This window comes from Schistocerca americana, chromosome 1, assembly GCF_021461395.2.
Source record: "Schistocerca americana isolate TAMUIC-IGC-003095 chromosome 1, iqSchAmer2.1, whole genome shotgun sequence".
Lineage (NCBI taxonomy): Eukaryota > Metazoa > Arthropoda > Insecta > Orthoptera > Acrididae > Schistocerca > Schistocerca americana.
This window is the reverse complement of record NC_060119.1, coordinates 1134377670-1134399553: the sequence shown is the minus strand read 5'-3', so window position 1 is coordinate 1134399553 and position 21884 is coordinate 1134377670. Positions and strand designations below refer to the sequence as shown.

Sequence of the window (21884 nt, the reverse complement as noted above, 5' to 3'; positions counted from 1 at the left end):
TATCAAATATAGATAACTATTAATTTATATTTGCAATTTGTGTGATATGTAATTATAAACAAGAATGTGAGTTTTTAATAAAACGATGATTAGCTGTCTACTAATTGCCGGCCGTAGCGGCCGTGCGGTTAAAGGCGCTGCAGTCTGGACCCGCAAGACCGCTACAGTCGCAGGTTCGAATCCTGCCTCGGGCATGGATGTTTGTGATGTCCTTAGGTTAGTTAGGTTTAACTAGTTCTAAGTTCTAGGGGACTAATGACCTCAGAAGTTCAGTCCCATAGTGCTCAGAGCCATTTGAACCATTTTTTGTCTACTAATTAGCCTATATTTCATGAATTTATATTTGAATATGTAGGTTTCAAACTGAATGGAAAAAATAAAACAAAAAAGACCATAGCGAGATTTAAACCAGTGATGAATTTATTACAAGATTAACCTTCTCTGAAACTGTCGAGTGAGCCACGCGACCCGTCGTGAAAGTCGCGCTAATTTTGTTGACTTAAAAGTTCCTCGGAAGTCTTCAAATTCAATGTTCTCGAGAATTTTTGGGAGTTGGGTAGGTGTGCTTTGTGATACTGCGTTCTGAACTTCATATATTATAAATATAAAACAAAAGTTACAAATATCTTCTTGTGAGACGTGGTGTAGAGCCCGCCGCCATATTTCACAGTAGTAGTTCTGTCGTCACTGGTGATTTGTTCTGACCTTTTATAGATAGTAACTTCTTGATTAAAGTGTTGTTTTTCACAGATACGACTGCACTCCACTGAAAAAGTCAAACAGACAGTGGGCGTAAATTTTGCATTTTATAAGTTTATAGCCAGGCCAACTCGGGAATCCTTAGATTTCGGTTGGTTTACGATAGAACGCAAGTGATTAGGATGTTGGATCATAATTGTACCCATTTAAATTCAGTTTTTAGATTAGTAAGAAACATCTCCCTCTGTTCGCGACATCTTCTCTGCTTGGTCCTCGTCACATCCAGTTGGTGTTTCTCTGCTAGCTTCCTGCTTCTGGGAGTGACACGTTAGCCTATTAAGATTCCTAAATTCGACAGCCTTCTAAACACGCCGGGGACGAAAATAAACCCTGAATGACGCGTTTTAACTTTCTGCTTCCCATTATGTGGAAAGACAACGCTTTAGTCAAGGGAAAATGCGTTTAAAATCAGTGCTATTAATTAGTCTGGCAGCGACAAATTTTTTTTTTTGTCCCGTTTAAGTGATGCACGTAATCCATGGCGCGACAGACTATCTAATAGTACACAGTGGGGCGGCGCAAGGCGCTATTGGCGTATTTCAGCCCAGCTGTATGTACTGCCGGGTAGCCGAAGTGTTAGGGGATCAGGTGCTCGCTGCTCCTCATCGCTTATTAGTTGACTTCGATGATGATGATGATGATGATGATGATGATGATGATGATGGATGATTTATGGCGGAGGGCGCAGTTGACTTAGAGAGGAACCCTGTAAATTCGTGCCAAGTGTAACGTCTGAATGTTCTAGTGTGAAAAAGCAATGACTCGAGGATTCTCTCTCATCTCCTTTGATCACGTATCACGCGCTTTGATCACAAACACAAATTTTAAATCGATTGGCTCCTTCCTTCCATTGGGCTTGCTCGAATCAAACAGTGGCGTAGTTACTGTTACATCTTTCAAGCGACAAAAGCTTTAACATCTCTTATATTTTCGGTTTTTTCTCGTTTTATTGTGTGTTTAGAGCAGCTTCCCTTCTCGATAATCGATTAATATTGCTTGTATTGGCCTTGCACAAAGGTCGATTAACGAACAATTAGCACAGATTTGGCTCGTCACGTGTTGTGTACAAGAATGTGGATGTTTGAGGACGATAGAATGAAGAATGCTAGAAGTTAACAAGGATATGTGTATATGTTTTTCTGATTGGAGAAGGCGTTCTGCAGATTGGACTGTGGTATCCTCGGGAGCACCGTGAAAGATTTGACTGTAGACTGGAAGGATAATAGGATGATAAAGGAACTCCACACAAGACAGAGAGTGGCGGTAAGTATTGGAGGCGAGGAAAGACACGAGAACGTTTTTGACGATTTCTTAGAAAATTGTCTGGCCACGAACGTTTTCGATATCTATGCTGAGAAACTAGTTGAGAAAGCGTTAGAAAAAGCAAGAGCCATAGCAATAGAAAGGAAAACGAGTTGGCTGATACAGAGGAAGAACGGAAATATTATGGAATAAAAGAGCTTTGGTGAAGATGAGAAGTCTATTGACAGCAAAAAGAATTTCGATAGAATTAAAAAACAAATTGGCCGAATGTTCTATCTGGAGTGTAGTATTGTATGACAGCGAATAATCGACACAAAAATGGGGGATACGTGGGCTGTTTTTAATTGTGGTTGTGAAGAAAAATAGTGAAACTCAAATGCAGCGACAGAATGGCGAACTTCCAAGAATAATAGAGGAAAGATAACTACTGTAAATGATAAGAGTGAGGAAAACATCTTGGGTGACGTAAGGGACCCTGACCCGGAAACAACTGAGTCGAAAGTTATAAGCGAAAATCGTTCTTATACCTCTGATAATGGTCCTCGTTCACTGCGCAGTCTTTTCTTTCCACATTTTGGAAAGAGGTAGTATGGGTCAATATAAGAAAAAATGTCCAGTAAAAATGGGCTCTAAAATGAATACTTTAAGAGCTATGAGCACTTGTTTATTTTTGTTACTGTGAAACACTTCTCTTCTATTGGACAAGTGCTCATAGCTCTTAAGGTACACATTTTTGGGACTCACGTTTACTGGACGATTTTTCCTTGTTCTGATCTACACTAAGTCCTCCCTAAACACGGAAAGAAAAGAGCTGTACAGAAGGTCCACTGTCAGAGGTATCGGAAGGATTTTTGCTTATAACTTTCGACTCGGTCGTTTGCGGACCAAGGTCTGTTACCTCAAACTGATACATTTAGCCTTCTCCATCATCCCTGAAATTTTGTATCATCATCACGGAATCACCTTGTATACTGCGAACAAAATGTATGCAACAAAGACTCATTGAAGCAAAGACTGCAGGAAATAGGAGAGGAAGAAGAAGAAGAAGAAGAAGAAGAAGAAGAAGACTTGGAGTGCTCGATGAAATTAAAAATGAATAAAGTTGGCAGAAGATTAAGGAAGAGGCATAAGACAATCGATATTTGTCGTAAGGTACCTGAAGATGATATGTAATCTGACTGTAACTGGTTGTATTTATAAAGATTATCAACCTACAGCTTTGTGTAGTGCTGTTCCACAGTTTTTTTTGACAAGCAGGGTAAATTTTTCTGTGTCCCTGTAACTGATTGCCGGACTTGGATTGGTAGGAGCTGCCCGTGGCGTGTGCACAGCAGACACGTACAGTGTCCCGACTCTCGGCTGCTCTGTATGCAGCGCGTCGCCCGCGGGTCCATTAGTTAGTGCTGGCCCGTAATGGCGCTAAGCCGTGCCCAGGCGCCAATAAATAGCCGCAACAGGTGGCGCCTGAGTCGCCGAGCCGCCGCGCCGAGGCAGCACCGTAGCGTCCCTAAACCGTCCGCCGGTGGGCGGTTGTGTGCCGAAGTTCTGAGATCACAAAGTGCGTCAATACTTCCGTTTCGGGGTGTCGATACTTCTGTCTTGACGTGTCAGTACCTCCATCTCGATGTATGGATACTTTTATTTCAATGTATGGGTACTTCTATTCCGATGTGCGTATACATGTACTTCTGTTTATCGCTACTTCCGTTTTGATTTTCCGTTACTCCCGCTTCGATTTATCGTTAGTTCTGCTCCGATTTGTCGTTACTTTTGTTTGGAGGTATCCAGACTAAGTGTATTCTGAGAAATACAAATCTAAAAGATGATACTTTCGCCATTTGACTGTCACTTTAATTCCCTCTGCACACACTTTGCAATTTCTGTTTTGCAGCCATTGCTAAGTGATTCTGCAATTACCATACACATTTCAGCATTAATACATGATTAAAAAATGACAATTCACAAATTGCAGAATCACTTGACAGTGCCTATAAAGACGATATGTCAAATGGGGGAACCGTTATCATTCAGAAATGACTCTGGCACCTAATAATTATAAAATCGTCGAACTATCAGTGTGTCGGTATCGAAAGTGTCAAATGGTGTTGGAGAAAATAATAAACTTTCACTGCTAGTAAACGGAGAAATTAAATCGTGATGTATAGGAAACAAGAGTGTAGTAGCGAGAATTACAGACGACGTGGAATTTTTTCAATATCGTTCAAATGGCTCCAAGCACTATAGGACTCAACGTCTGAGGTCATCAGTCCCCTATACTTAGAACTACTTAAACCTAACTAACCGAATGACATCACGCACATACATGCCGGAGGCAGGATTCGAACCTGCGACCGTAGCAGCAGCGCGGTTCCGGACTAGAACCCCGCGGCCACAGTGGCCGGCGTGGAATTTGTGATAGAGATATCAGAATTCAGCAACATAACTGTCAGTACTCTTAAGTACGAGGATTGGAACTTTAATAGTGTCAACTATTTATTTACAGAATGAGATTTTCACTCTGCAGCGGAGTGTGCGCTGATATGAAACTTCCTGGCAGATTAAAACTGTGTGCACAGACCGAGACTCGAACTCGGGACCTTTGCCTTTCGCGGGCAAGTGCTCTACCATCTGAGCTACCGAAGCACGACTCACGCCCGGTCCTCACAACTCTACTTCTGCCAAGGTAGGAGACGAGATATTGGCAGAAGTAGAGCTGTGAGGACCGGGCGTGAGTCGTGCTTCGGTAGCTCAGATGGTAGAGCACTTGCCCGCGAAAGGCAAAGGTCCCGAGTTCGAGTCTCGGTCGGTGCACACAGTTTTAATCTGCCAGGAAGTTTCATATTTATTTACAACTTACACGTAATAGATACTTGATTCATAGTTTTACTATCCTTCAAAGTAGTCACCAGTATTGTGTTGATAGTTCGAGTGGAGCTGTCTATTGCCCAACGACGCTCTGTAACAGTTCTGAGTGATACGTGTCTTCCAACGAGACACTAGTTTGTTGATATTGTCACTGCATGCAGAATGTTTGACTTTATTAATGGAGCCACGACCTCACCTCTGCTTGCACCACTTCATCACTAAACAAAGTGAAGTCCTCGAAGTTGTTCTTTAAGTTTTGGAAACAGCTGTAAAATGGATGGTACCAAGACGGAACTGAATGGAGGACAAATAATCGAAGGCAGTGAACCGAAGGCGTGGGATTGTTGCAGGTGTTACAGCGCTCGTGTGTGATCTGGTATGGTCACGCTGAAGGAGAGCGTGCTACATGTGTGAACAAACTCTCACAATTCGAAACTCGATTACAGCATGTTGTTTCTCATGCACCGACACAGGTACATACGTTACACACCGACATGTTACACGCTACAGTTCCGCGCCCTCCAGCAACAGAGGCCTGCAAATGCGTAGACATGAAGAATAAGGATGTAGAATATTAGGTGTAGAATGTTAATAACGTTTGTTTTATTTTAAAAAAGCTTCAAGAGTTCGGAGGCATTACTTTTCAGCACCCTTTCATACTATTACCTTGGGAAAGTGTTAAATTATTCATTTTATATTCCATTTCGTTAATGTAAACATAACATAATTCGTGTATTTATCCTTGTATTCAAAATAAGCGTTCGTTTATTTAAGAACAGCTTCTTGCTTTTGATTTTAGAGAAACAAGTGCTCATTTTGAATACAAGGCATGATATCTGAATTATGGGGTATGTAAGAAGAAAAAAAAACCACAAAAAATATGAGCCTAGTACTAGACATAAATACGTTTTTGTTTCAGTTGATGCTCATGTTGGTTCACGGTCACACAGCATAATTTCCACATTTCACTCCTCCTGCGTTCAAGGAAATTTTGAAAATAGAAAATACATTATAAGCATTAAGTACCTTGCGATAATTGCTAATTTTGTTCCGGTATTATCGGGATAGTAGTCCGAATTTAAGTATTGATATTGATATTAATTATCAAATGAAATGAGGTACTGGAACGTCCCTGTGTGAGCGAGTTTGTTGATGACATGTCATTATCCAACTCATGCGGATTAATAGAAAGAAGACAGCCGTTGTTACATCTTCGAGAAGTGTTACTATTCAATCGCTCAGGTTAACTCTGCGTGATAGATTAATCCCCAATATCCGGAACATGCCAATATGCTGAAAATAATGACCACTCCATAAATGCAAAAACAGGAACAAGAAGAAGAAGAAGAAGAAGAAGAAGAAGACGATCAGACTGCTGGTAGTGATGATGCTTTAGCTCTAGCCTATAAAAAAAGTAAATACTAACTAATATTTAAAAAATCTTAACTTTTATGTGCTTCTTTTAAAAAATGGAATGCTTGCTTGTATTCAGTCAAGTTGTTGATTTCATTTTAGCGCACGTCGTTTCAACGACCGATACAGTCGTCTTTTTCATGTGGTGTGAGCTGTGTCCCTCTGCAGTCCAAGCAGAGCCTGCACTTAACAAGAAGCTCGGAGCACCTGAGGAAGGCAACTGGATCGAACGTTGGAACGTCTTGCAGAAAAATGGAATCAGCAACTCGACTGAGTATAAGCAACCACACCGTTAATGTTTTGTAGGTTGATCATATTGCTATCTGCTACCACAAGCAGAAAGATTCAGCCCTGTGTAGAACTGGAATTACTGGTGGTCTAAATGTTAAACTCGCGCAGGCGAGACACTTGAAAACACTTAACGAATTTTGCTCACAAGTAGGATCAAGAAGAAAGGTGCAAGGAGGGCACAGAAGCAAGATTTGCACAACGTAAAAGGAGCTTCTGTGAAAAGAAACGGCTGCTGAAGTCCAAAAATATAAATCCTGAGACAAGAAAAGATAGAGAAGAAGCTCTTTATAACACAACTCTGTATGGATGCCAAACGTGGACCCAGGGAAAGGCAGTAATCAACCTGTTACAAGTTTTTGAAATATTATGCAACAGGGGAGTGATAGCCTTATGGATTGAGGAATGAAGACGTTCTGTAACAGGTCAAGAAGAAAAGGAAGTCCGGCAACCAACATAATGAATTAGAGAGATAGAATGGTCGAGTACATAATGCAATAAGACTCGCTGATGAAAACTATAGTTGAAGAGATGGTGGAAGGAAGCAGTTGGACGGGAATGTCGTATATAAGCCGTGCGGTTGATGACGTGGGATCGAACACTGAAGCCAGAATGAAGAGAGCTGGCAAGCTATAGAATGAAAACTGTATCAAACCAATGTTAGGACCGGTAATTGATGAAACAACATAGTGAAGTTCGTGTTTGGGCGCGTGTCCTATAACAACATTCGCACCGCAGTGCTGCCTTCCTTGAATGACTTCTTAATGTCTGTGCCTCTGCACGCACAATGGAGTGTTGGAAAACCGCTTGAATCTGCATCCGAACCCCTTTCCGATCATGACAGCATTCCTCGAATCTTATGCTTTTTTGTTTGTTTATTTATTTATTTTAGCAAGGCAGTGTGCTAACACTTGTAAGTTACGCATATTTCCAATAGTTAATATTAATCATGTTTCGACAGAGTGCAGTTTATGTACTGAGCAACATGTACTTCGGTTGTGACTTCGCTATCTGTCCTAGTCAGTGGGGCTACCTGTGCCAAATGCCATGTAAAACTGTGTGACGCAACCAGTATGATAACTAAGAGGGAATGTGGCGACTTTCCCAGCTATTTTAGACTACTGTTCAGTACTGTTTGGTAACTTTTGGTACTTTGGCCCCTTTTATAACTCAACACTTAGGTATTTGTCTATCATTTACTGCTTGTTTACTGCTCAATTATGTTGTTCATTTTTATTTCCTTTTCGGTTCTTCGAGCGAACAGTTTCAATTATTGTGGCCACGCGCGTCCTCTAGCATCTTAAAGCCAACGTCAAGCATAAATCCAACTAAGCAACCGATCACAACCAGAGTGCAGTCATGTAAAAAAACCACTCAGGACAAGTTGATACGCGAGTTCCTGGCAGCCGTATGTGTGTGCAGTAGCACTGCACAAGCAGATGATTTTCAGATTATTCCATGTTAATCATTCTCATAATTTTCTCCTTATCTCGCGGTGTTAGAAATTAATGCCGGCGGTTTACGTAACGGGATTTCGCTCTCAACCGTCTAATATAAAAGATAAGGAGTAAATTACGTAGATAACTTTGTGATAAGGATATCCGTAAGAGCTGTGTGCAGGAAGATCGGGTGAGAGATGGTGGCGCAAAATATTCCCCTCGACACATTATCTTAACTGTGATGTACCGACCAATTTTGCTTCGCTCATGAGTGTGTCGCGTTTCGCGCACACCATAATTCAGAAAGTAGTATTCCTATTGATGATATAGAGATACAGATAGGAGTAAATGAACGCTGGTTCAAAATGGTTCAAATGGCTCTGAGCACTATGGGACTCAACTGCTGAGGTCATCAGTCCCCTAGAACTTAGAACTAGTTAAACCTAACTAACCTAAGGACATCACAAACATCCATGCCCGAGGCAGGATTCGAACCTGCGACCGTAGCGGTCCTGCGGTTCCAGACTGCAGCGCCTTTAACCGCACGGCCACTTCGGCCGACAAATGAACGCTGGCTCTCGGCTTTTTCCTCTACATTATCTCTTGAGTCATAAATTAACCAATGATACAAGATTACTGAAAAAGTGCTTGAGGAAATATTGGAAGTAGATTGAGAGCAGGGCAGTTTGGTTTTAGGAGTAGCAAGGGCACTCGAGAAGCCATTTTAACACTACGGTTAATATAGTGAACAAATTTAGCAAAAACGTTTCATTCGTGTATTAGGAAATATCTTTTGACAATGTGGAACAGAACGGAATGTTCCCCGTTCTTAGCCGGTGTGGGATAAAAAGGGTAATACTGTGTCGAAGCCAGATGGACTAGTCAGCATTGATATAATGATGCAAGCGGCCAAAATCTGGAGAGGTGTAACGGATGGTTGTTCATGTTTAATCTGTATATTGACGAGGGAAATGGGGAAATAAGAAGTGGGACTGGATTGTGAGGGATTGGAAAAACAGCATTCGTTGGTTACTTAGTAGTGGTGGTAGCCAGACGTGTAGAGTGCGTAATTAAATACAGCTTCTGTTAGATGATGTGTACAGTAGCCAGACAAACAAAAAGAACCAGCCTGAGACCAGAACGAGTTCTATAAAAAAAAAGCAGGTAGTTGATGCAGTGGACAGGAATGGATATCTGCATCGAAGCAACGTTAGGGGTGGTGACCTAAAAAAAATTCCTAGCAGTGAAACTTGTGGTTGCGTCCACACGTTTTCTCTTGGGAGGCTGTTGTCGACGTATCGATTTGGTTTGACGAGCGGCTGCTCGGAGTTCGCGATATGTGACGCGGAGGCGCCCGGGGGGAGTTGGACGATGTCAGCTGCAGATAGCAGACTAACGGAAGCAGTGCAAACAGTACGATGACCAGACTTCAAGCCTGTCTTTTTTGCCGTACGGTGAAATAAAAGTTTTCCGCTTATATTAGCGAATGGGACGTAGAGGCAGCTTGCTCGACGTTATATTCTATTTTATTTTTTATTCGGCTGTCTCGCCTCTAGAGCCAACGCTAGCGAGATTTTTAATTATCTTCGGAGCGACACAGAGGCGAGAGTTTTTATTAAATGAAGTTCCTCTTGCTTCCAGACCTGTAGATCCTAAAGCATGCTTTATATCGGAGCGAAGACAAGCGAACGAGCGTCAACGCACGAGAATTCTCTCTGATGTAAATGCTAGGCGAGCGCGAGCTAACTGCGTTCGGTCGTGTTCCGTTCGCATTCGCTGGTGTTCGCTCGTGTTACGCTAGCTGTCAGTCTTTTAGCGAACCGTCCAAAGGAGATTGTGATGTCCTCTTCGCTCTAACGCTAGCAGTACAGAAAGATTTCGTCTGCTGTTTTGTGTTCTTCTGCTGTTGACATGAGTTGTGTGGTCGGTGGAGTAGTCTGAATAACATCTACTCTTGCTACTGGGAGGGTGTAGATATTACAAGTGCTTATGGGATCCAAGGGATCCACGGAAATGTGAAGGAATTCGTATATAGAAGTCGTAAGTGGTGGTGGTGGTGGTGGTGGTGGTGGTGGTGGTGGTGGTGGTGGTGGTGGTGGTTGCTGTTCTGACTCCGAAGACTGATCTGATGCAGCTCTCCATTTTAGCCTATCCTGTGCAAACCTCATCATCATCATCTCTGCAAACCTCATCATCATCATCATCATCATCTCTGCACAACTGCAGCAACCTACACACATCTGAAACTACTTATTGTGTTAAAGCCTTGGTCGCTGTCTAGAATTCATACCCCTCTCCCTCCCCCTTCCAAACACACGCGCACTTCCCTCCATTAGCAAACTATATTCCCTGATGCCTCCTATGTACCCTGTTGTCGTACCAACCGATTCCTTCTTTTTGTCGTGTCTTTTTTTTCTCCGTTTTGATTCAGTGCCTGCAGCCACCTAATTTTCAACATTCTTCTTTACCATCACATTTCGAAAGCTTCTCTTCTCTTCCCTCGTATGAGCTGCTTAGCGTTGATTTATCACTTTCATACAAACCTAATCCATGCAAATACCTTCGCATAAGTCTTTCTAACAATTAAATTCATATTCGAGTTAACAAATTTATCTTTCTCGTGCTATTGCCAGTTTGTACTACTTCATACCGCTCTATTTCGGCTATCTTCAGTTTCTTTGAAGCTCAAATAGCAAAACTCATCGACAAGTGCCAGTATCTTATATTAAACAACAAAATGTGTTACTAACTTTCAGGTATCGTTTAAGGTCGTGCAGGTCCATAATTTTGAGCATTACTGTGCCGCTATATGTTCATTGCTAAACGGCTAAAAAAGTCCCTAATGCCGATTCCAGGTTGCCTGTGTAACAGCTTCCAGGGGGAACAAAAATTTCATTTTTTGTATTTCATCGACCGAAATCAAAATTTAAAATGCTGTCACAATCTACTCATTAAGAGGTATATTATTACTTTGAAAGTATAACACACTTTCAAGCATTAAAGTTAAATACTGTGAATAAGTATTGAGGCAGCATAACTGTTTGAGAACAGGAGTACTCAGCGGCTTCCAACAAACTTACACATAATTTCAAACGTTCTCCACAATTTTTCACCAATATAGATCGGGATTTGCGTCTTCAACCACAAAGGTTTTACACGCCTAACGTCAAATATTTAACACATTCGTATGGTGATCAGACTCCCGAAATGCTTTAAACACTAGAGTTGGATTCTTTAAAGAATCTGGGGGAGATGGGTTAATAGTGACATCGATTTCTCTGGCTTTCCTCTACTGATGTTACTGTCGTAAGACGCACAAAGTGAGAAACGCAGGGGAGAAGGCGAGTGTTTATATTTTGATTGGGAGCGCGGTGGCGAAGCCCGCACGGCGGCTGGCGGCTGGCTCGGGGCGAGGGCGTCATTGTGTCCGTCGCCATGGAGACGTCTCCAAGGCTACCGCAGAGCAAACTGGCAGGGCCGGCTTGGCTTACCTCACCTCGCCGCGCAGTTCGCCGGCTCAATTTCGCGGCTCCGGCGGCCGCGCAAATCGAATGCCTGGCCGCCTATTGCGTTCGGCAAACTGCGGCACGGCGACCCGCGTCTACTCGCTTCCCGCTTCTCGGCGTCGGCGTCGGACTGCGATTCTCTTATTGATATATCTGCTAGCTGCATCCGCCGGCGGACGGCTCCGCGCTCCCGCGCTCGTCTCGTACCGACGGAGCTTCCTTTTTTTTGTGGCGGAACGATTTGCTTTAAAGCAGATGAGCAGGTTTTCATATAGATTCCTGCATGTCTTCGATCTACGTCCAACCCCATCCACATCTGCGCCCTGCAGTCCATAGTGAAAGACGAAGTGATATTTTGCACGTAGCTTTCATACTTCGTTGCGCTTGCTGATACATCAAAAAATTCTTCTTCCATCGACCAAGTACAGCTATGTGCTCACTACCACATGTGGTTATATACACTGAAGATCCAAAGAAGCCGGCCGAAGTGGCCGAGCGGTTATAGGCGCTACAGTCTGGAACCGCGCGACCGCTACGGTCTCGGCATGGATGCGTGTGATGTCCTTAGGTTAGTTAGGTTTAAGTAGTTCTAAGTTCTAGGGGACTGATGACCTGAGAAGTTAAGTCCCATAGTGCTCAGAGCCATTTGAACTTTTTTTTTTTCAGCCAAAGAAACTGGTCCGCCTGCCCAATGTCGTGTAGGGCTCCCGCGAGCACGCAGAAGTGCCGCAACACGAACTGGTATGGACTCCAGTAATGCCTGAAGTAGTGCCGGAGGGAACTGACACTATGAATCCTGCAGGGCTGTCCATAAGTCTGCAAGAGTACGATGGGGTGCAGATATCTTCTTAACAGCACGTTGCAAGGCATCTTATGTATGCTCAATAATGTTCATGTCTGGGGAGTTGGGTGGCCAGGGGAAGTGTGTGTACTGAGAAGAATGTTACTGGAGCCACTATGTAGTAATTCTCGAAGTGTTGGTGTTGCATTGTCCTGCTGGAATTGCCCACGTCCGTGGCAATGCCCAGTGGATATGAATGGATGCAGGTGATCAGACAGGATGCTTACGTATGTTTCACCTGTCAGTCGTATCTAGGCATATCAGGGGTCCTATATCACTCCAACTGCACACGCCCCCACACCATTACAGTCTCCACCTTGCTGACATGCCGGGTCCATGGATTCATGAGGTTGTCTCCATACCCGTACACGTCCATCCGCTCGATACAATTTGAAAGGAGACTCATCCGACCAGGCAACATGTTTCCAGTCATAAACAGTCCAATGTCGGTGTTGACGGTCCCGGGCGACGCGTAAAGCTTTGTGTCGTGTAATCATCATGGGTACACGAGTGGGCCTTCGGCTCCGGAAGGCTATACCGATGATGTGTCGTTGAATGCTGACACCTGTTGATGATCCAGTATTGAAATCTGCACCATTTTGCGGAAGGGTTGCACTTTTGTCACGTTAACCGATTCTCTTGAGTTGTTGGTCCCGTTGTTGCAGGATCTTTTTCCGGCCGCAGCTGTGTTGGAGATTTGATGTTTTACCGGATTCCTGATATTCACGGTACACTCGTGGAATGGACGTACGGGAAAATGCCCACTTCATCGCTACCTCGGAGATGCTGTGTCCCATCGCTCGTGCGCCGCCTGTAATACCACCTGCAACTCAGTTACATCTTGATAACCTGCCGTTGTAGCAGCAGTAACTGATCTAACAAGTGCGCCAGACACTTGTTGTATTATATAGGCGTTGCCGACTGCAGCGCCGTATTCTACCTGTTTACATATCTCTGTATTTGAATACGCATGCCTACACCAGTTTCTTTGGCGCTTCAGTGTTTATGTAGTTCTATTATTTTGGACATCTCCGAAGGAACGGATACAATTTTGATCCTGCAGCCACTACGAATCAAGACAGAAAGGAATGGAATACGTTAGCTGCCAGTGGGCATTCATTTGTATCAATGGGGCAAGTGAAAATTTGTGCCACGCCGGGATTCGAACCCGTGTTTCCTGCTTATCACTACGCCATCGTGTCACAGTGGTCACTACAACTGCACGGACTACCGTAGCACCCCTCCCGTCAGCCCAGATTCTCAGCTCACAGCACACACTTGTGGTGTAGTGCCCCAGCTCATCAGCCTCGTTACTCGCGGCATATCGCCTGTTCCCGTAAAAGCTCGAGCTTGGTGTGCGATGATGGCCATTGAACCCTTCACTGTGTGGGCGAATCCCACCTGGGTCACTTTTCTCAATCTGTCTTCCAGACTAGCGTTAATTTCAGACTGCCAGTTTCTGCTTCCCTTCAGATTAAAATTCGCAGTTCGCACTCTTAATGCGGTGCAGACACATCGAAAAACGGGGAATGAATACGCACCTCAGCATCAGGTTGTGATGTGAGATTTACAATTGGAAACAATCATATACTTGTAACCAGAAGTTTCCCTGCAACTATTTGAGAAAAAATGATACGCATCCAAAACATGTGGGTTTTTTAACCTACAAGTAAAACGTTTTCTGAAAAATAACTTCTACAACTGTAGCAACATTTTCACAGAGTATGCGACTCAACCTTCAGCTTTGTGTCTCCTTTGAATCAGGCATAGATGTGGACACAATTCTTTGCGTGACACGCCGAGAAATCTACGACAAAGAACTGTTGTAGTGATTCTGAACAATGCATCACAGTGCGTACTACACTTCAGAAGAATAGTGCTGTAACACGAGGTAATTATGTCATCGTACATTTTTTTTCTTGTTCTTTTTTCTGTTTTATTTATGCAGCCTCAGCCAGACTCCGATATGTACTGCATCACTCCTAGACACATACACCCATGAATCCACATGATATCTACATAGCGTAAGGGCCGATTAACAAGTTTTCCTTGAGGGTGTTGCTGCGGTGTAAACGCAGTGTAGCGCGACTGCGGTGCGGGTAAACTAACAACTACTTGTAGGCAAGGTATCTGTGAGGCGTTCGTGTTTTTCCGACGCGGGTGCGGCAAATGCGGAAACGTGAATTATGACAACGTTATTACCAAACGCCTCCAAACGTGCTGTTATTCTTTTCTTGGCTGCCAAAGGACAGACACCAGTAGACATCCTTTGGAGAACGAAGGATGTGTATGGGGCAGCATGTCTACCAAAAACCACCGTTGTAGAAAGGCGTGTCAAGTTCCGTGCTGGTCGCAATTTGACTCAAGACGCCGGTCGATCTGAGAGGCCAACCTCATCCATTACGGAAAACAAGTACCCGCCCAATTATCTGATCTCTTCCCATACGGGTACACGCATTCGGTCTGATAAAAAAGGCGTTGATGGGTCAACGATTTCTGTCGACCGAGGACGTGCGGCAGGCGGTCACTGACTTGTTTACGGAGCAGGAGGAGGTGTTTTACCAAATGCTATGTTCCACCTGATGCGTCGATGGAATGATTGTCTCAATGCTCTCCGTAGTTTTGCCTGACTGGTATATCGATTTTGGACTGGACGGCCTTCGGACGGAAACTTTTTGATCGCCCCCTTATTGTTACACCACGGGATGCTCCCTTCGTTGCTGTGAGATATCAGCCCAGATGACCTTTCAATATGAAACACACAACACTCATACATCCAGACAACTGTTGTGCGCTGCTTACATTGCGCAAATTATATGAAAGTTAGGATATTCAGTTACATAACGTTATTCTCTGAAATTTGTTCGTAACTCGACGCAGTGGGCCGCAAAAGAAATACGCTGCGCCACAGATGTCGTCTGGTCCTAGGTACATGATGCTACTCGTGCGAAGCCAGGCTGGGTCGCTAGTATTGCGTGTTCCTCACTGAAAACTGTTTCCTGAAGCTTTGCCGGTTAGCTTCTGCAAACAGTTGAGGCATATCTTCACCTGTCTGCTAGTTCAGGTAGTCACTGTCCTACGTGAGAAGCTTTCCTTCAGTGATCCGATGTCAGTTGAATGGCTGATGATCATCTCATAAATCTACGTTGTTATCTTGACAATGTTGGCAGCTACCTTATGTGTGAAGTAAGCGCTAAGATATGGAAAGAAAATTTCACATCTGTAACAGAAGTACAGAAGCCAGAGTGCAGATCAGAGGCCATGGCATGAAAAGGCGGCGGTAATTGAGAAAAGAGTAAGACAGGGTTGTAGCTTACATCACATGTTGTTCAGTCTGTACATTGAGTAAGCAGTAAACCAAATAGGGATTCTGGAAGGGAATTACAGATCAGGAATAAGAAATAATTCTGTCAGAGAAAGGAACGGAGTCCGAAGATCAATTAACTGAAAGAGTAGTATCTGTGAACAGCAAAAAAAGTAAATAAAGGATAATGGAATGCAGTCGAACTGAATCAAATCACGCCAAGAAATTACCTTACGAAATGGGGACCAAAAATAGTCGATGAGTTTTATTGGTTACTGAGGAAATTAACGGATGATGTGTGAAGTAGAAGGGAAATAGAATTCCGACTGGTAGTAGGAAGAAAAATGTTTCTGAAAATGAGAAATTTGCTAATGTAGAATGTAAATTTAAATGTTGTAAAGGCTTTTCTTGAAAGTAATTTCCTGAAGTTTAGTCTTACACGGAAGTGAGAGGGTATAATGGAGGCTTTTGAAGTGATGTGCCACAGAGAAATGGTGAAAATCGGATGAATAGATATTTGGTGAAGAGTTACTGGATCGGAGTGAGTAGAAAATAAACTTATGGCACAAAGTGACTAACAGGAGCAGCAGATTGTTATGATAAGTCCTGAGGGCTCTAGTAATAGTCAGTGTGGTAATGGAGGGAGGTGTGGGGGATCCACTAGCGTAGAAGGCCGGGTTGAAGTAGTCTTCGGACTGACGACGACTACTACTACAATGGAGGAGACGACAAGGATAAGTTTCGTAGGCAATTTAAGGGTATGGCGGAAAGAATGAAATGCGAGCACACATACCTACATATTACACAATTCAGATTAAGAACGAGAGAAATTATGGAAGAGACGAAAAGAAATATAAAGGAGAATAAGGACTAGTTAAACAAAAAAACTTGGACGTAAACAATACTATCAGAAAACAATAGACGGCTGACGCAAGAAAACTATCGCGGAGACGAAGACACAGCTTTGGCCACGGACGATGTTCGTCGGCCGCAGACTGCGGAACTTAACGATCTCACCTGGTCATTCGTAGCAGAGGATTTTGATAGATGGTGTGTTACAACAGGCCGTAAACAAGTCCGCTCTCGTTGTCAGCCCATGCTTATTTCAGATTTCACGCCATTAATCTTCAGTAAATTTAGGTGGTCCGGTCCCATACAAATAAAATACAACATCACAGACGACCGAGTAGTTTAAATGTGAAAGTAATATCGGTGGCATTTAAAAATTCCTGAAAAATTATACAATATATTTAACAACTGTTGCGATCCTGTTCTGATTGAAGTCGATTCTTTCTAATTTGATTGGTTTGTCTTTTTTTGTGCTAATATTGGCAATTGATCTAAAATAATATGAGGTAATCCAAATGAGTGCTAAAAGTAATCCGTTAAACTTCGATTACAGGATAAAGGCCACAAATTCAACTAAATACCTAGGAATCACAATTACGAACAACTTAAATTGGATAGAACACGGAAAATGTTGTGGAGAAGATGAACCAAAGATTGAATTTTGTTGGTAGAACTGTTAGAAGACGCAACGGATCTACTAAAAAGACTGCCCACACTACGCTTGTCCGTCCTCTTTTGAGTACTGCTGCGCGGTTTGGGATCCTTACCAGATAGGGTTTACGTAGTACATCGAGGAAGTTCAAAGAAGGGCAGCACGTTTTGCATTATCGAGAGAAAGGGGAGAAAGTGTCAATGACATGATACAGGATTTGGCGTGGACACTATTAAAACAAAGGCGTTTTTTGCTGCCGCGGAATCTTCTCACGAAATTTCAGTCACCAGCTTTCTCCTGCGAATGTGAAAATATTTTGTTGACGCCGATCTACGTAGAGAGAAAAGATCATCATAATAAAACAATGGAAATCAGAGCTCTCAAGGAAAGATATGGGTGTTCATTTTTCTCGCGAGCTGTTCGAGTTTGGAATAATAGAGAATTATTACGAAGGTGGTTCGCTGAACCCTCTGCCAGGCACTTATGTGTGTTTTGCAGAGTATCCATATAGATGTAAATTTTTTAAAATCTCTGGTTTTAGTTCCTGCCACTCCTGGATTATTTAGAAAAGGCACAATTGAAAACTGATGGATTCAGTAGATCACCTTGTTCACTGCTTCAGATGTTGCGAATTATCTCTCCCGACTTTTAGCTAAGGTCTTGTACCATTTAGTGTTTCACTAATGATTGCACTGATTTCTGTTTCTATAATACAGATTTGAAGATGGTCATTATAGACCGAAACTGGTAGACTGATAACCCAAATTAGAAAAATAAAAATCATAAAAGAACTGTAGCCATCAGCGGGAAGTAAAGGAAATTTATTTAGAAGAGAGACTTGCGGTCCACCGAGTCATAGTCCCCTTTAAAGTCTACGAAGGTACGAACTTCTTTCTTACTGAAAATACTTTGAGTTCTAGAATGAGTTCCAGAACTATAGTTTGTTCTGGGCAAGGTCTGTTTGAACTGAACCTTGCCCGATATTCGTCAGTTTCACATTCATGTTCTTTTTGAGATCGGTCCGGAAGACACAGAGACAGAACTCTCTATGGGACAAAAAGAATGTTATGTTACATATACAGGGTGTGTCTCCTAAGGTGCGTGGTTAAGCAACTATCTGCAATTTAGTTCTTGCAATACGTAGATGGAGCTGGCCCAAAAAATCCCTGCTCTTCACATCCCGGTGAAGTGATGACGATAGGGACTCGCCGAGGATACTCTGGAAAAAGTCAGTCACCACAGTAGTTTATGAGAGGTCTCGGTTAGCACTGTATTTGCACAGGTCTGAACTTAGGCCGAAGGCCTTAATAATAAAACACACAATGTTTGATTTTTACTTGGACAGTAGAACAAAATAACGTAGTGAAGATGGACGTCCGATACCGAGTTTCTGGTCGCCTCCGATGCAGAGGCCAAGTTCTGGTGACGGTGAAGGCAGACACTGGCGGCTACCTCTCGGCAGGGGCTCCCAGAGCAAGAAGGAAGATACCTCGGTGTGGCTTTACGCCGCACTAAATACGCAGGCCGCGTCTATATACAAGAGGAACTATTTACGGTCACATGACCAACAGAAGCAAACAGGCCCGCGGTGTCAACGGCCTATGGCGGCTCTCGCAGTGCCGCCTGGTGGCTTGCGTAAGTCGCCTACTTAAGTAACCCCTTCGCGGATAGGCCGCTGATAAATCACTGCTGTGAGAAGGGATGCTGCGCTGTAGGACATTCAGCAGTCTGCCCGCTCGAGCAGGGGGAGCAATAAGGACTCGAATGGCAGCGGCTGAGTGGCTGCACGTGGCTGTGTTCGAATCGTAGACCAGCAGAGCAGGAGGCTTTGGTAGGCCGTAAGTGGTCCACCTGTAGGGCGTTAAGTCAGCAGGATCAGACTCGGCACGAACAAGCAGCGGCAGAGTCAGAAGGTGATGTCTCGTTGACCCAAGTAGACTCGTAGGCAATCAGTTCCCCCTCGGTGCTTTGCTGGCTGAATGGAAGTGCCTCTGTCTGGAACTAAGTATTTATACGCCCTTGTTTTGCAGAAGCGTCAGTTCGTACCCTGTAAATCGCAACAGGTTCAAGACTCTGATACTAAGCAATCACGTCATACACGCCACAGTGGTTCTCCCTTCCTGCTCTTACACTTCCGGTCCCTCTGCTTGGCCATAGCGTGTGGCAGTCGCCTCGAAGACAGTAATCGCCACATTGGCAGGACCGCAGAGGTAACTTTAGCTGCCGAGCCCGAACCGATCCACTTCGACGGCCTGCTGCATTAGCCGTGGGCGTTTTACCCAGCCGAGCCGAGGTAATTAACTGCGACGCAACAGATATAACATTATTCAGCTTCGACGCACAAAATGATCGGGAATAAATACCTATTTCTAGAAGAGAAGACGGTAGTTGTTTTGACCTTCCAGAGTCGTCTTCGATATTGCTGATAATTTTTGTTTTGTCGCATGACGAAAAGAGCCGCACAGGCTGGAGAGCCAGCTGCTGGGTGCGGGTTTCACTGCGCAGACGAGTCGTACGTCACCGGGAGGGGGCGGCATTGTATGTACCGCGGGCGGTCGGCGGCTTCCTTTAAAGACTGGCAGCGCGGGAGGCATTAAGGCGCCAGAGGTGTGGGAAGCGTCCCCGTCGCCTCGTGCCCATTTGTCAGCGCCCCTGTCCCGCCTCCCTCTGCCGCCTCATTAGCGTACTTTTGGGACCACAAATATTAGTCGAATGACTAATTCGACACGAGTCGTACGTAAAAAGACGTGTTTCTCCGAGCGGTGGAATGCTTAAAAAGGCACGTGCACGCCCCTTCTACTGCACCTTGACTTTCATTGTTCGTCGCAGTTTGAGAGCTTAAGGAAAAGTCTTTCTTGAGAATACTCAGCTGGTTCTAGGACACTTGTTTGTAATTCGACTGTTCAGGCGACTGTGGTTATATATAGTTATTACAAAAAGTTACGTGCTCGGATTAAAAACAGAGTAACAGAGGTATGCTTTTTTCACCCCTACTATTAAATCCATTCGTCGAAGAAGCTGTGACAGAAATTAAAGAAGATCGAAGGGTGGGATGAAAATTCATGGTGACATGACATCAGTGATAAGATACTGTGATGACACTGCTATCCTCAGTGAAGATGAAGGATAATTACAACACCTGCTGAAGGAATTGAGTAGTATAACGAGTACAGAATATGGGTTGAGAGTAAACCGAAGGTACAAGAAAGCGATGAAGAGGGGCGGCAATAAGATTAGCAACAAATTTAATATCGAAACTGGGCAAGACGAAGTAAATTAATTCTGTTACATTGGAAGCAAAGTGACACGTGGCAGACGATGCATTGAGGGCATAAAAGTGGATTTTACAAGTTCCTTAACTGTTACTATGGAAAGCTCTGTGTTCTGACAGCACCAGTTCAGAAGCTTTACTTACCGTTTCGAGCTTTACGATCATCATAATCGTCATAAGTCAACGTCTTACCACTACTACAGATGGCGTCTTGAAACACGGTTCGGTGTGTGGCCCTACTTTTACTCGTCTTCGCAGTGACCCACAATAATTGCTGCCAAGGGAAACGATAACTGGGGAGAGGGAATATCCATCCACGCTATCACGTGGTCAAGGCTTACATTTTGTAAAACTTCTACCAACATGCGCGAATGACGCACTTCTCTTCCTGCCAAAGAGGGAGGAGGTAACCCTGGAGACGTTGAGTGAAACTCCAGAACTGGGTTGGCCGGTGTGCCAATCCTTTCTTGTCTTTGGATCAGTACAGGAAAAGATGTCGCAATCCTTGTCCTCAACTATGTATCGACGGACGGCCGCAGCCGACATGCTCGTGCCGTCACGCCCACCAGTAATCAGTGGACGGCTGCCCTGGCTGTCAGCTCTGGGAACCGCGCTGTTTTCTGGCCTTTGTTTGGGCTGCCGCTCTGGGGACGCAGCGCACACGTCGATGCGTGGGCGTGGTTGGGACTCGTCCAGCCGAGGGTGTTCGCTGTTAATCACTTTCCCGATACACGAACCGCTGCCGCGAGGTAATTACACGATTTATCACGAGGGCAACCTGAGGACCTAGCGTGCATTATCTGTGAGGCGCTGGTCTGCGAATAACGACACTAGCTGTCTCAGGAAGCTATTCCGCGTTTGCTGAGGGGTCTTGCGAATGGCACCGTGAGCTTTCTTGACCAGTTCCGAAAGATAGGCATAGACTGAGACGACGGCTTATTAAAAAGTAAAACATCGATAGAGGCGCTTCGAAAACTCGCTGGAACAACATGGGAGCGTACAGCTCACCACCGTAATACAAAGAAAACGAGACTTTTATCTATTAGTGGAAGTCAAACAGTTGACATTTTTATGGTTATTGTTGATCGTAGGTTCGTGGTGGTGGTGATGAAATAATAGTAACAACAATGTAATAATAATAATAATAATAATAATAATAATTTAATTCGGTAGACAGAGAAACAATAGATAAAATCATAGGGAGTTTCTTGTTACAGCAGAGGTAGCAAACGTAATACCTGAAACCCCAACAAATAGTATATCTGAAGAAAAATGTAACAGCGAATTATCTCAGTCATTTGATGAAAGACTGGTATTAGGCAAGGGGATGGCTTACTACTTTTAGTGTTTAACTGCGTTATCGAAACAAATGTAAGCGACTGGAATTCAGAGCTAAGAAGTCAAAAAATTGAACTTTAATTCTGGGAAGAAAAC

General features: G+C 43.8%; 1 protein-coding gene and 1 non-coding gene across 2 annotated transcripts in view; both read left to right on the top strand.

The window, feature by feature from the left end:
- LOC124619184 (forkhead box protein O) overlaps positions 1–21884 on the top strand; it is a 671328-nt gene that overhangs the window by 374014 nt on the left and 275430 nt on the right. The window lies entirely within an intron of this gene.
- On the top strand, positions 4760–4833 carry Trnas-cga. The gene has a single exon. It is a non-coding gene; the product is annotated as a tRNA-Ser (tRNA).